Consider the following 16,981-nt stretch of genomic DNA (forward strand, 5'->3'; position numbering starts at 1 on the left):
CATGTAACGTGTTACAACTTGTAACATATTTTACAACTTATAATACCCCCAACATTGAAAGTAAAGTGTTTAAGTAAGCAATTTAGCAATTTATGTTTATACAACAATGAAAAATGAAAGTGTTTTTCCTTTGCGTATAGTATTTATAAAAGTTTTGTGTACAGATGTCAACATTGTTAAAACAATCCGTGACTAAAAATGTTGTATTACACATGCCAGGCCAGTAGTTGGCGATATTTTTACGTTGCATGTCTGTGCACAAACAGTAACACCATGCGTCGGCACACATAATTATAGATTGAACACGTAATACGCATGTGCATGATGCCCCCGTGTTCACAAATTCGCAAAACAATAACAGTATCTTTTTCCAAAACTTTTCAAAAAGTTGTTTTTAGCCCCCCAAAATGCCATTTTCATGTAAATGAATGTGTAAATGTGCTAAAACACAAAACGTTTTCCATTGTTGTGTAAACACTCATTTACTTGTAATGCATGTTACGTATGTTACAAGTAACACATACAACACAAATGCTCATAGATGTTACATTTACTTTTATTTTTTATGCACTGCATATTTTTCACGTAATAATCAGGGGTGTAATATATTCATACCAAAAATGTCCTGTATGGGTCTTTTGGGGTCGACACGCATGTGTACCAAACAAATTTAGCATTGTTTTGTTTTAATTAAAGATTACAAAGGCACATGAATTTTCAAACCATAATGATAAATAATTTATAACACATTAAAAAATAAGAATAGTTCATTTTGATTTCATTGTAACTTTAATGCTGATCAATATCATCAATTAAGTAGACGAAACTTAAAACACACTTTGAATGTAAATGAGATTAACTTTATGTAACCAAAATTAAGAATTAGTTAAGCTATTTTATTAAACTATGTACAAATCGCGCATTAAGCTCTGGTGCTCGGCTTCCAATCCCTTTGATTTGATGTTTTCTTACACAGATATTGTGAAGTATTACTCCATTAATTCAAGAAAGTGTACATACACACACACACTCGATCTCTCAGAGAAAGCAGTGAGTTTTCTCATTTGGCTGCCTGTCTCACAGCAATTACATGATGTGCGGTAATTGCCGGTCTTTCATGCATCCTCTTCAGACATACTTCAAAGAGATCTGAACACATCCAGAGCCGCAATTAGCAAGCACAGCGCAAGCCCCAGAGAAGCAGCACGGCCGCCGCAACGATCCCATTGTTCTCCATCTCCCCTCTCAATACGCACTCACGGTCTGCAGGAGGACACCTGCGCTCCTGCAGTGCCACTGACAAACATCCTGGTCAGGCACAGCTCAAATCATCTCAGCTTTCTCTTTTTTGAACATTGCATGCAATGTTGGGGGGGAAACGTTACATGTAACGTGTTACAACTTATAATGTATGTTATGTGTAACACTTTACACCCAACACCAGAAGAATGCGTCAAAGTAAACACTTTACTCATAACGCAAGTGAGTAACAAGTAACATGCATTATAAGTAACACATCCTATAAATGCAGTTACAGTTTATTTTAAGGTGTCCTTGTTACAGTGTAATTATACATTTAAGTACTGAGTAATATTAATTAACTACATGTACTTATTATATGGGTGGCATTAGAATTAGGGTTTGGCTTACTTGCATGTAATTAAGCATAATTTATTGTTATTATAATAGTATGCACATGTACGTATTATGTGTATCAAAACACCTCAAAATAAAGTGTTACCATAAATGCATTTACTTGTACCTGTTACATAACAGTGCGCATATTGGTACCAAAAATACAGTTCAATATAGTACTTTTGCGATCACATGCTTCACAAATGCACAGTTTTAACCAGTGCACATGCAGAACTTCCAAACTGTCCTAAACATAAGACATGCTTTATTTTAAGTGCTTCAGACTCAATTATAACATGCCCTCTTGTCAGATGCATGTGCTGTTTTTCTCAATGCATAAATTACATCTTACTATATCCTTTATCTGTAAATATTAGAAATTCATGCAAGTGTTTGCATTTTGCATAAAGGCTCATCCTGACAGCAATAAGGTCTCCGTTGAACTTCACAAACTGAATGAGTGTGCATCTTCGTCAAACAGACAGAGTGCTTTAGAATGGGAGCACAATCAATTCTGACTGTTCTAAATATTCTGAAATATTTTGCATCCAAAAAGTGGAAGCTCTTTATAAAAAAGGGCAAATTAACCCGAGACTGCAATCCAACGGGAGTGGAAAGCTCTGCAGGTGAACTACTGACAATGCACAAATTAATGAACACAGACGCAGCCGGATCCTTTTTATAATGACTAACACAACCTACCAAAAGCAGTGCAAATTAGCAACTATCATAATCATGTCAAGTGCAACATGGGTTAAGACATGCTTTTTTGTTAAATAATGGCGTAAATACCAGTAAATAGACTACCAAATACCTTTGTAAATCACCTAGCATTATTCATTTAAATACTTTCCTTCCATACAGTTTGCCTCTGAAAGGGAAACTTTTATAAATGCATGTGCAATAAGGTCAGCCTTGTCTTGCTAATTTTTCAGTCTTCAGTAAATCCTGATAGTAGATTTTTAATGTCACAAGATGGTTTGTGATGGTATATCTGACCGTAAATCTTTTCTCCCGCTCTACTTTTTCAGACAGCTGTGTGTTACTTTTCTATTACTTCATTTATTTACTGACAAATAAAATAAAAAAAATCTCTCTCTTCACTATTATGGCTGAAACAGGGTCAGGGGACAGTGAGAAAAAGCAATGCAAGCGTAATAGATCAACACGATGAGAAGAACGCTTCAAAAGAACTTCAAGGTTCTTTATAAAAGCCCAAACATTCAAGAAAACCTGTCTGCCTTCATCCATTTGTACGGGTTCAAAATGGCACAGCTGAAGGTTAAACAAAGATGATGCTCTGTGTGTGTATTTGTTGAGCGGTGTTTGTGTATTGCTACGAACACAATGAATCATCACCGACAGAAGCACAAAAGTCTCCACAGCAACTCGCATGAAGCTTTCAGCGGGTGTAAGACTAATAGTTCTGCGTAATAGTTGCACAACATATCATCTCTGCCCCGATATTCTACACTGAGCAAACATACACGGTACATCCACAGATGTCCAAATGACTGACAGCTGATGATGGCCTCAGAAAATGACCCGGCTGTCATGACCGCATCTGGCTCAAAGCATCGCAGCAGCATCCAGACAGACCACATGGTAACACACAGCTCTGCTGACACCTACAGTAAATGTTGGGGTGAACCTTCAGTTCCTCATTCACTGAGATGCTGCAGTCCTGCTGGAAAACAAATGTGCAAGTATGGACTGGTATATGTAACTGAGTGGGCTTGTGAAATTCAGTTGGTCTTACAAAAAAGAACAGTAATTAGTAGTGTTTTCTTATGCATTAGTATTACTGTTGTTTGAACTGAAAATCAGTGATCTGAACAAACCTCTGTCCCTGATCATTAAAAGAATCAGGTTCGGTTACAGCTGAGTTCGGTCCACCACAAAAGGGAAAATGCAAACCAATTTCACTTCACTCCATGGGAATAATTAAATGAATATATTTGAAATTAGCAGAAATTATAAAATAATAATAGTAAATCATTATTAATTATTCAAAATATTATATTTGGATTCAAATTAAATAATAGAAAAAAGTAGACGTTATTTGAAATGTGCAGACATGATAAAATAATATTTTTCATTATTAGTATTATCCAAAATATTTGATAAAACATTTAATTAGTAGAAACTATTATTATTATTATTATTATTATTAAGATTATTATATTTATACTCATTTTGAATCATTTCAATTTTCTACTCATTTTATTAATTAATTAATCATCTAAATATTTCATTAAATATTAAATGAGTAGAAATTAAGTAATAATAGTAATAATAATAATAATAATAATAATACAGTTGGTGTTATTATTATTATTATTATGCAAATTAAATTAGTACAAATCAGTAGAAATAAAATAATTATTGTTATTAAAAATTATGAAATTATGAGTTATGAATTTGTATAAATTATTTAATATAATAATAATTATGACGATAATGATGATGATGATGATGATGATGATGCGACTACTACTGCAAAAATATTTGATTACAAATTTAATCATGACATTTTTGTTTTTTTTAAACAGCTACATAATTTTTTCTGACAGTTTGGAGAAACTCTCAGCGAATTCCAAATGGCTTTTTTGCACCTTTAAAGGCACTTCGGGAAGGAGACGTCATTTGAGCAAGCAAAAGTGGACAACTGAATCCCTTCACGAAGGACCCTTACAGAAGTCTGTTAGCGAAGGGAAAACGTGACGGTCACTTCAGGGAAGGGATGTCCATTTGACATCAAGTGATGTTGAGTTAAGAGTTCTCGTAAAGAATTTTGAAGCAAAGTTGGGGTTGATGTTGACATCGACTTCGTTAATTTAATGCAATACAAAATATTTTTTGTCAGCGATATAAATATGATTTAAGAGGAAAAATGGAATTCCAAGCACTTACAAGAGACAGTAATGCCCTTTACCCTTCAAAGAGGTTTACACAGGAGCACTTACATAATAAAATCTCATTTCATAATAACCTGTCGCTTTGGATAAAAGCGTCAGCTAAATGAATAAATGTAAATGTAAATGAAATGTAGCCTGAAATGAAGTTTGATTATCAGAAAGAGAACAGAATGTGAGCGATTTCAAATGTTCCCACCCTTCATACTCACTAACAACTCCTGCACTCTAATAATAACACACCCAAAGTGCCAAACGTCTCGCTGCCGTTTAAAAGACAAGCTCTGAGCAGAGCGTCTATCCTTATTCAGAGAGAATCTTGATTTTGTCAGAAAACATCACAAACTGTGTGAATTGTTTGTCAGAAAGGAAAGGAATGACTGTGAAGAGCAGATGTTGAGGAACACACATGAAGCAGAGTAGTCAGTGGCTTTGCACTTTGATCCCGCTTGCACTTTGATTCTTCAACTGTAGTGAACAGTTGAAGAAATGGACTTTGAGAAGCCTCTTGAAGTTACACACGCACACACACACACTCAGTACAAAGTACACACTCAATAGCAGCGTGCAGAACAAAACAATGAAGACCACAACTATGATAGCAAGTGTTACGAAGCACTCCATCATCAGAAACAAACGCTTTTAAAACAGGTAACAGCGTCCAAACGCAGCACAGGATGAGTGTGTTATGTGCTATTATAAACCTGTCAATGAGAGCTTGTTATATAAGGCAGTCAGGCAGCGCAACAGCAGCCTTCTGAGAACATCAGAAATGGAGTGTGTAGAGAAACAGACCCTGTCTATCTGACCACAGTCTAAGCCTAGCCTAAACCAGCGGGCTCCAGGGAGAAGTGAGACAGGATGTGTAAAATAACAAGAGGCTCTTGTAAAGACCCCGGTCCAAGGGCTGCATCACAGTTTTGGAATATATATAGATATATTATTTAAATTAAGCCGCTTAACAGAAAAGTGGTGTAGTTTTCTTGTAGAAGAGGCAGCTTGGAAATACTTCACTTTAAACTTGGCAGAGCAGCACGAATTGGTTATAGTATTAGTGTGCGAGTCCCTTGCTAAAAAAAAAGTGTGTTTAATTGTATTGAATGTGCACTTCAAATCTTAAAAAAATTTTTTATTTTTTTTTTTTAACCTATAAAAAGGGGGAAAGGGAAGTGATGTGTGGCCAAGTATGGTGACCCATACTCGGAATTTGCCCAGATGGCCCAGAGCAGTGGGCAGCCAATGCTGCAGCGCCCGGGGAGCAGTTGGGTTCGGTGTCTTGCTCAAGGGTCTCACCTCAGTCGTGGTATTGAGGGTGGAGAGACTCCCCCCACCTACAATCCCTGCCGGACCTGAGACTCAAACCCACGACCTTCAGGTTACAAGTCCAACTCTCTATATAGGCCACAACTGCCCCCTTAATATTAATAATGATATAAAAGGCCATTTAAGTGTACTTAAAGAGAGCACACTTTCCTGAATGCTTTTCTTAAAGTACACTTACTTCAAGTACACTTTTAAAATGTCGAATTAAAAAGTTTTAACGTGCATTTTAAATCATTGTTTTAATACTCTTTTGTCATGCTTTAAAAAAGTACACTTGTTTTGATGTGTTGACTTATAATTTTAACTATAATGTGTTATTTGACATTTAAAGCAAAAAATATTATAAATACACTAAATACAGCTTCACCATTACAAATGTGTAAAATATATTATATATTATATATTTTAGTTTAAAAGCTTGTCATTCACTTTAGCCATATTTAAAAAAAATAATAGAAGTAGTTATAAAGAATTACATATAAATATGCTCTTTAGTCTTAGTTAAGTGGGTCAAAAATAACTCTAAAGTCCAGCTAATTGCATTTAATATATTTAGACCATTTTAATTTAATTGTAAATAACATGTAATTAAGTGTCTGAAAACATTACATTCCGTTCACACTTAAGTACATTCTTTTTAAATATTATTTCCATAATACGTTGTCACACAGGAAGTAGTCCAAAGTGCTCAGTTCAGTGTTATTTTTCCTGTAAGAGCGATTTGGGCCATTTGTAAATTTAATGTGTCTGGCTTCCGGTCTTTTTCGGTTTTAGCTGTAAAAACAGCTCGTTTTGCTGTGGTCTTACTAACGTATTATCTTAATTATGAACTCACTGGTTTGTGGCACAAACAGATTTAATCTTTACTAAACTCTGGTTCATTAGCCGCTGCAGGGAAATAACGAGAAGAATAACAGAGTCATTCACAGAAAACAACTTATTTCTGCATCGAACAATAAAGTGGATAAGAGTCTAGCCAAACATCCAATGACACAAATATTTTGGCAGTGAATTTGTATGATGTTTTCTAACATCATGTTCAAAACTGGCTTGAAATGCAATGCTTGTGGATTCTGTCCTTCCTCCAATATTGTCATCTTTTTGTAAAAGCTGTTGGGTAACAAGCAAACACAGGTGTGTTAAATCAAGGCTCAGATATTATATTATAAAGCTTGTTGTCACAAAAGGTCTAAGTGTTCAATAACTAAGATTTAGTTTTCCTTTTATTTTTAATGTTCCTTTGGGAAGTTTGACATGCTGAATACTTTCTGTGCTCATGAAAACGAAAAAATATATAGCGACAACTCATACAAGCTAATATGTTATTACTCTTGCATAAAAATTACATGCAATACTGAGTTTTACATATACAGTTACCAAAAGCGAGTCGTGCAAAACTTCAGAACTGTATGTTGGATGATTTTTGTCTTTTATGACTAGTCCCACAATGTTCTGGAATGTTCCAGAAATGTCTAGAATGTTCCCATTCTTGCAAAAGCAAAATATCTATAAGAAAAAAAAACTGTACAAAAACTGTACTACACTGTAAAAAAAAAATAGTTGAGCCAACTTAATATTTTAAGGCAACCAGCTTCAGCAGATTTTTGAGTTCTCTCAACTTATTTTTGTAGGAGATTCTGTTTTTGGTTGTATAAGCTTAAAACAACAAGTTGATAAAACTCAAAAATATGCTGAAGCTGGTTACCTTAAAATCTTAAGTTGGCTCAACTTTTTGTTTTACAGGGTATCTGTACTAAACCAATGTTTCATGATTGCTGATAGAAGTTCTAAAATTGAAGAACATCCATAAAAACTAATTGTGAAACCAGAACGGTAATGTGTTGCATCAGTGGTGGAAATGTTTAATAACTTTTCTGTTTGTAAAGACATTTTTTAATATCTCAATGGCAATCTCTCAAGGACAAAAAGGCGAAACTGTGACAAATTGATAATTATATGTTTTGTTTATGAGATTATGATGCAGACATTTCTAAGAAACCAAATTCCAAATGAGTAAAATATAACCAGATGTGTTGTACCAAAAAAAATCTACAACAATTCCACAAATTCTCTTCAAAAATAAAGCCTGCATGTGTTTCCAGACAGATCCTGTGTAGTGTGAGTTACTGGCCATGTGTTTATTTGTCTTCTTTTGTCTCTCTCTGTTTCTCTCTTCACAATCACACACACAATTCATCGCAAAAGTAGGGCAGAAGTTTATATGTAACATTTAGATAGATAGATGTGCTGTAAAACACACACGTCTGTTGTCCAAAAGCAATAAATGAGCGCTAGAATCAAAGAAGTCACTCAGTGCACCATAAATATCCTGAGATAATCAACTCGCAGAAAACCAAAATAAATGGTTCCAGTTCTGGAAATCTTGGCTCTGCAGATCTGACGTCATTAAGTCTGTCTGTCTGAAAAACACGATTTACAAAAAAAGGTTATTGTCTGTAAACTTGTGCAACGGAAAAACAAGTTATTTTTAAAAGAGACGGCATTATGTAACACGTTTTAACAGGTCTTTTATTGTTCTAGACAAGTGTTGTGAAAATGGAGTGAAAAACACAGTTTACATCCTCGATGGCATGTGTTCATGTGTGTGCGGGGCAGCAGGCAGATAGTTTAGCTCAGCCAGAGTTTAAGAGGCTGGTAATTATGGCTAACCGCACTCACCCATCACACTCATATTTATAGAGCGCCATCAGCACGGTCCTGTTTTTCTCCTCAAAGTGAAACAAAAGTTATTTCAGAAGCTGTGTTGGTTGAATTCCATCGCTCTGTATGTAGAGCAGTGCAAAAGTACATTGGTATGGTTTGTGTGTGATCCCTGATAGCAAACATTCAAAATATGTGTGTTTACATACACTATGCAAGATGTTATTTTCAAATGTCAGATCATTCAATGGCATTATATCATTTAAAATGTATTTTTATTGTGCACCTGTGCATCAAATGATTTGAGTCCCAGCTCAAGGTCTCTTTTTTGTGTTTTGTTTTGTTGTTGTTTTCACTAGCAAGCATACGTTAAATTAATCAAAGCTGACAGAGACATTTATAATGTTACAAAAGATTTCTAAAACTTACTTTTCCAAAGAATTCTCACAAAATGCATCACTTTCCACAAAAATATTAAGCAGAACAGCTATTTTTAATACTGATCATTAGAAATGTTTCTCGAGCAGCAAATCAGTATATTAGAATGATTTCTGAAGGATCATGTGACACTGAAGACTGGAGTAATGATGCTGAAAATTCAGCTTTGATCAGGAATACATTATAAAAAAATATTAAAATAATAAACTATAATAATATTTCACAATATTACTGCCTATACTGTATTTTTGATCAAATAAATACCGCTTTGTTAGCATAAGAGACTTGTCTCAAATTTTAAAGCTTTATCCTGTATAAAATATTTATTTTATTTAAAAAAAATAAAATAAAATTCCTGTAATTCTAATGACATATATTGCCCTATATCAAAAATAATGTTGCCATATATGTTACCTGTAAGGTGATAGGCCTTTATAATTCATTCATTATAGACCATCTGAAAGCTGAATAAATAATCGTTCCATTGATGTATGGTTTGTTAGGATCGGACAACATATGGCCGAGATACAATTATTTGAAAATCTGGAATCTGAGGGTGCAAAAAAATCAAAATATTGACAAAATCCTTTAAAACTGTCCAAATTAAGTCCTTAGCTATGCATATATATATATATATATAAATGAAGTGTGGTCACGTGATTCTCAGTAGTTCTGAAAGTGATTTGAGAGAACAGATCACAAAACCTTTAAGACGCTGTTTATGCATATTTTTAGAGCTGACTCCTTGTAATCACCAGTGCAGATGTGTATCAGATGTTTGTAGACAAATATGACACTTAAAATAGAACATAATGCATTCCAGATGATGCTTTTTTCACAGATGTCTTGGCAATGAATGTCTGCTTACTGGGAAAGACTCATTTAAGTCGTAGAACAGCAGTTAGTGGGTCCAAGTCGAAACCTCAACAAGCGACTCAGATCTCCTGCTCCTTCTCTCTCAGCACCATTAAAGATTGTGGTTCACATCCTCATTCTTGCCCCCGGACCGAGAGACCAAGTCAGTTCACAGCGTAAACAGCTGTGTGACTGAAAGCACGTTGAGGACCAGGGATGTGCCCTGAGGACAGGATCGATTGTCAAGAAGAGTTGGCTGGAGCTAAACCGTACCGACAGGCCTCATCAAAGAAACATGGCCGTCAGAGTGGCTCTAAATCAAAGAGTGGGCCAAACTGAAAAGTGCCAAGACTGTCCTGTGTCTGTCTGGCCAATCCTCAACCCGCCCTGGACACATTCACTGGAGTGAAAAACCCTCAAAGTCCCTTTTTGCCTTCTTTCTCATTCCCCGTTTCCAGAAAACAGGTGGAACCGTACAGGAAGTGGAACAACATTTGCTTTTTAATGAGCCTCTGGAGCTTGTAAAGGATTCTTAATGGAAGAAACGTGAATATCAGAAACTGAAACATGTGCAGCACAAATGAGGGAAGTGTAAAACATAACGACAGGATATCCGGGTTTGATTGTCATGAGAGGGTGCGGTCCCCTTAGATGTGGTCCTTCACTGAGCCATTCAAGTGACACATGCTACAACTATAGGCAGCAGATTTTGTGATCACATATGGGGTTAGATACAGTATGGGTCTTTTGTTGGCAATGCGCCCATTCCACCCTAGTAAATCTGGTGGTCTTGGTCCTGAGACTACTAAAATCCACATGAACATGGCCTTGGCTTGGGCCTCAAAGCTTAAAGGGTCCCATTCACTATTTCACACAAATGTTATAACTTACTGTATGTGTGCAGAAAAGTCACAAAAGCAGCGCAGATTTAGAGAATGTGCACAGTTTGCAAGTACGATAATACACGCCCAAACATCTCCATATATGGGTTTTCCTTTTCCTTTTTCTTGAACAGCCAGTCATTACTCTTTTCAAATGCATGCTTTATTTGTTTTCAAACTCGAGTGCAAAGTCAAGTTCCTTCTGACCTCCTGACATCTTCATCTTTTGTTGTTTTTTGTTTACGATGCTATTTTACATCTTCTTCTTCATAGAATTTTTAAAAGCAGTAGCCAAACTTTGAGTGTTGCCACCTAGTGGACCAACTTATCTACTACTACAATAGGATCCATTGTTTGAAAAATGTATTAGTGATTAACCAATCCTGTAGAAACATGGTTGCACCTCTGTCATTTGAACAACGCTGGTTCAAAAATATATAGCTGTCATTAATGTCATCACATGTAGGTGGTGGAGTAACTTCTGCTAATTAATCAACATGAAACAGAACGCCATTCACTAATTTTTAGTTATGTTAACATGCAGTATGTAATTGGTATACTGTATGTTAACATAAAATAAAATATGACTTTATTCAATGATTTCTTCTCTTCCGGGTCCATCTCCGCGGCACGTTCAGGAGAGTACCATGATGCATGTATGCAACACGTGTTGAAGACTGACACAGAAGAGAATTAAATTGTTGAATGAAGTTATTTTAGTTTTCTTTGCGCACAAAAAGTATTCTCATAGCTTCATTAAATTAAGCTTGAACCATTGATGTCGCATAGACTATTTTAACAATGTCCTTACTACCTTTCTGGGCCTTGAACGTGTCGGTTGCATCGCTGTCTATTGAGGGTCAGAAAGCTCTCGGATTTCATCAAACATATCTTAATTTGTGTTGAAGATGAACAAAGGTTTTACGGGTTTGGAACAACATGCGGTTGAGTAATTAATGACAGAATTGTAATTTTTGGCTGAACTAGTAATTGTAGGTTCCCTCTTGCATCATGCTCTGGGGTATAGCCTAAACGTGTACTTTTCAAAAACACTGATTATTTACACGTTGAAATATATAGACTGAAATGTATATATGTTTAAAATGGAATTAAATATATACAGTGTTGTGAAAAAGTGTTGGCCCCTTCCTGATTTTTTTTTTTTTTTTTGCATGTTTGTCACACTTTAATGTTTCAGATCATCAAACAAATTTAAATATTAATCAAAGATAACACAAGTAAACACAACATGCAGTTTTTGATTGAAGTTTTTTATTATGAAGGGAAAACAATATACAAACCCACATGGCCCTGTGTGAAAAAGTGCTTGCCCCCTAAACCTAATAACTGGTTGGGCCACCCTTAGCAGCAACAACTGCAATCAAGCGTTTGCGATAACTTGCAATGAGTCTGTTACAGCGCTGTGGAGGAATTTTGGCCCACTCATCCTGGCAGAATTGTTGTAATTCAGCCACATTGGAGGGTTTTCGAGCATGAACCACCTTTTTAAGGTCATGCCACAGCATCTCAATAGGATTCAGGTCAGGACTTTGACTAGGCCTCTCCAAAGTCTTCATTTTGTTTTTCTTCAGCCATTCAGAGGTGGATTTGCTGGTGTGTTTTGGATCATTGTCCTGCTGCAGAACCCAAGTTCATTTCAGCTTGAGGTCACAAACAGATGGCCGGACATTGTCCTTCAGGATTTTTTGGTAGACAGCTGAATTCATGCTTCCATTTATCACAGCAAGTCTTCCAGGTCCTGAAGCAGCAAAACAGCCACAGACCATCACACTACCACCACCATATTTTACTGTTGGTATGATGATACTTTTCTGAAATGCTGTGTTACTTTTACGCCAGATGTAATGGGACACACACCTTCCAAAAAGTTAAACTTTTGTCTCGTCAGTCCACAGAGTATTTTCCTAAAAGTCTTGGGGATCATCAAGATGTTTTCTGGCAAAACTGAGACGAGCCTTTATGTTGTTTTTGCTCAGCAGCGGTTTTCGTCTTGCTCTGCCATGCAGGCCATTTTTGCCCAGTCTCTTTCTTATGGTGGAGTCATGAACACTGAAAACACTTTTTCACACAGGACCATGTGGGTTTGGATTTTGTTTTTAAAAAAAAAACCTTCATTTAAAAACTGCATGTTGTGTTTACTTGTGTTATCTTTGATTAATATTTAAATTTGTTTGATGATCTGAAACATTAAAGTGTGACAAACATGCAATAAAATAAAAAATCAGGAAGGGGCCCAACACTTTTTCACAACACTGTAGATTGTATTGAAAATTAGCTTGCTTGTTTTGATCTAGAGCATGATCTACTGTTCGTACTAGCAAGAAAATTGACCTATCGGTAAGCCCCTCCCCTCGAATGCAGATTAGCCCATGGCAGTCGAGTATCAGTTGCACAGGGAGCAGAACTCGGACATGTTTAGGTTTCAGCGCCATAGAGAAACATTAGAAGATCTGAAGCTTGCATCAGTTTTATGGGGGTTTTTTGCTTCAAAAATGGAAAAACGATGTGCCTTACTTGTAACACTGATTCCAGGTATTCTGAGAGGATGGGCAATATAATTTATTTTATTACATTTCCTGAATCCAAAGAAAACAGAGCAAAATGTCCCTAAGTATTCAACCCCAATACAAATGAAGACAAAAACGTTCATTTTCTGGTGGTCATGCATTCATTAAGTTACAATTTTCCACGTTAATGTTATCTTGTGCTTTAGCAAGGTATCTCTGGCTACAACTAGCTAAGGTTAAAGTTAGCGAGTCCATGCTAACGTACAAACCTAAATAGCGGACTGTTCTCACGTCTTGTACAGTGTAGGTCAAAAACACATAAACAAAGGTCTACATTTCAGTGTCTCTCCATATTAAACTGGTTAAATGTCCATTAATTTAATCGTAGCCTGCGATGCACAGTGTTGATCCTGCATGTTGTCATCCGCGATCGTGATGACCGACCGTAATATGAGACTTCTCCCGCTTGCGTTGTGATCTGTAAACCCTCGCTTCGAGTTACCCATGTATATATTTTTAAATATTTTATAAATCCCTCCATGGAATATTTAATTCCCATTTAGTGGCCTTCTGTGTCCAAAATTGTGCAAAAACATCGTGGGACCAGGTTTTCACATAGCGACTGCCTTAAAAGTCTCAGAGTTTCAAATCAAATCTCTTTATTGTCACACATCATGTACACAAGTGTACCGATGGTGAAATTCTTAGGTTCAAGACTATGTGCCATGGCAGTACAAGCAACAAGATATGAAAAATGTACAATATACATAAACAACATTTATACAACAATATACACACTTAACACAATATACACATTTGCACAATATACAATAAACAATGGACAATTGTACACAGTATACAATACACATATTTCCATAATATACACAAGAGACTTGTGTATGTATACAGTATATGTATGTATAGCTTTTATATTGGCTTACAGTAATGTATACTGTTTACTGTGAAGTTCAGTGCAGTAGTTGTTATTGCAGACGAAGATGGAGCTGCATGTGTTCTACGCTGTGCAGTGCAAGACAAGCTACAGTGCTGTCAGAGTCAGTGTGGCTGGTGTGTATATGGAATCCAGTGTGAGGTAGGGGTAGGTGGGTGAGTATCGTTGCTATCTGGAGTTCAGCAGTCTGTTGGCCTGCGAGAAGAAGCTGTCTCGTGTTCTGCTGGTTCGGGTCCTGATGCTGCGGTACCGTCTGCCTGATGGTAGCCGCAAGAAGAGTTCATGGCTCGGGTTATCCATTTTGTTACGAGTGCAGTGTGCTTCCAGAGAAGGCCCGCCCACACATGCTTTTGATTGGCTGTGATATTTCATTGATTCTGTCGCGTCGCGTCTGGTGTGTACACCCAAATTGCTTGTCACTGGAATCTTGTCACATCGCGTGTAATTAGGACACGGTGTAAGAAGCCTGGACACGTTAATAATAAAATTGTGCTTATGTACAAGAATGCAGATGAAGAGCCTACTTTGAAAGGACACAAACTTTAGATGTAGTGCCACGATCTTGGCCTCACCTGCACTTGTGTATGTTGGGCCATTTAGTGTAGTGTATATGTGAGATGGACTTTACCCTCTTTAACCATCAGCAGAACCACAAAACCAATCTACAAAGAGCTACTCGCCACTGATGGGAAATTTCCAACAACAAACTTGAAAATGTCAACCAGCTCTAGTTTCCCTGGCCCAGTGCACCTCTGGAACTCCCAGAAGCTTGATTTTGGGTGCTGACCGCCATATGACCACACGACCACCTGTCTCTCATCGACTGCACCAGTGCCCACAGAAAAAGACAAGTTTCTCACTCTTCCTGATACGACTGCAGCTGACAGAGGTTTATAGCACTGTCCAAAGAAATACTTGAGGTTAGAAGAGTAAGCATAGAAACCACTAACAACAAATAGACAAGAGGCAGTCTGTCTGTGTCAATATGGTATACACCACACTTCTGAAACTACAGGAGAGAGAGTTCAAACCATGAAAACTATGAGTAGATGGGAAGAAAAGAAAAACAGAGGGAAAATAGTCATGAGAAGAAGCAATGAAGCAGATTATAAGACTTTAGGTTTTAGGGTAAAACATTGGTTAAAAACTGGCATGTAAATATATATATATATATATATATACTGTATATATACACACACACACACATATATATATATATCTCTCTCTTATTTTATTTTATTGAAACCATTTAATATTTAATTGAATTTAACTGGCCATATTAGAGGCACAGATATAAAATAATATAATATAAAATTTTTTAAAAAAAAACAGGTAATGACAAAAAATAAACTCAGGGAGTGGACTGGTTACTGACGTGAGCAAAACCTGAACTCACATTACCTGTATGAACACCATTTGATTTCACTAACAGTAAATAAATTAAAGTTATTTACTTAAGCTATTTACTGAATTATCAATTTATGTGGTAATAGATAAATAGACAAACTATCATCTCTTGGGTAATAAAAATGTCTGGCTTTTCGTCAGATCAACCCATCCTGAGTTCTCCTTCTTGTGTCCATTTCACAGCTGAGGCAAATATTGACTGAGCTGTCTTCTTGGCTTGCCATAAGTGACTGTGGCTTTTCAATTCTCCTCTTGTTGTTTATTGCAGAAAGCATGAGGTGAAATGGAGCCTGCGGCGGAGCCATGGCTAGCATTCATACGGCAGTCCATACGTGTGATGACGGGCCCCGTGGATAGAGTCTGAGTGGGGGCCAGAGAGGCGGTTCAGCCTGGGTCTCTTGTGTTTGTTCTTCAGGTCTTGGCTCCACGGAGGCTGGTGGTCAGACAGAAACCTGGGTCATACCTGGACTGTTCTCTGCCAGTGACCGGAGCCGTCTGCCCCGGCGCAGAAGTCCCCGAGGGGCTCTTCTTAAGACAGACCTGAAACCACACACATGACTAATAGCTCTGCGCTTTAGGAGGCTTTGTGGAACTTTGGTGTGAAGAGCAGTTGACCTCAGGGAGACGATGAGAGCCGGAGACGCTTTCTCAATCACTTCTTTTCAGAAGAAACAGAAGCAGAAACAGAAGCAAGACCCTGGAGAGGAACCGGCTCCAAAACGGCCCTCTCTCATTATCTGATGAACCTGATGCTGAAATCCTTTTGGATACCACAAGGACACACGAGACTACAGCTTTCGTTTTGTTCAACTCTGTTGGTTTAAAGGGTCTCGATGTTTGACAAAAGAAAAACACGGAAACAAGACAGTTGAAAAGAGCTGTGTTCCTCTTTTGATCCTTCTGCTCTGCGAGAAGGAAAAGAAAGCGACCACCAGTCAGCCTCGTTTCCAATCCTCCCAGATTAGAGTTCCCTGTTTTAAACGTCTTATTATTCCAGTCTCTTTGTCCCAGTCCCCCTTCTCTAATTAGCGCCTGTTCTCTTTCATTCCCAGTCATGTCTTGTTTCCACCTGTGACATAAAGAAAAAGTGTGAAAAAAAGAGAAAAGAATGGTGGAATGAAGATGAGAAAGGCAAAGCGCTTGGCCCCACAATGCTAGAGCGGAGGGGAGGATGAAGGAGCTTGTCATGTCTCATCTGCGCTTGGATACAGAGACACGCAGCATGGAAACACACACAGACTTGCGCTTCTGTGCGACGCGGATGCCTTTGAAAGAAGAAAGCGATGTGGAGAAATGAAACAGGGAGGGAGAGAGAAGCTCAGGTTTTGGCACAGTGTTGGGTATTTCATTGTGACCCATATTTGTCCCGGTGTATGATTCAAACAG

The sequence above is a fragment of the Barbus barbus genome, assembly GCF_936440315.1.
Source record: "Barbus barbus genome assembly, chromosome: 17".
Lineage (NCBI taxonomy): Eukaryota > Metazoa > Chordata > Actinopteri > Cypriniformes > Cyprinidae > Barbus > Barbus barbus.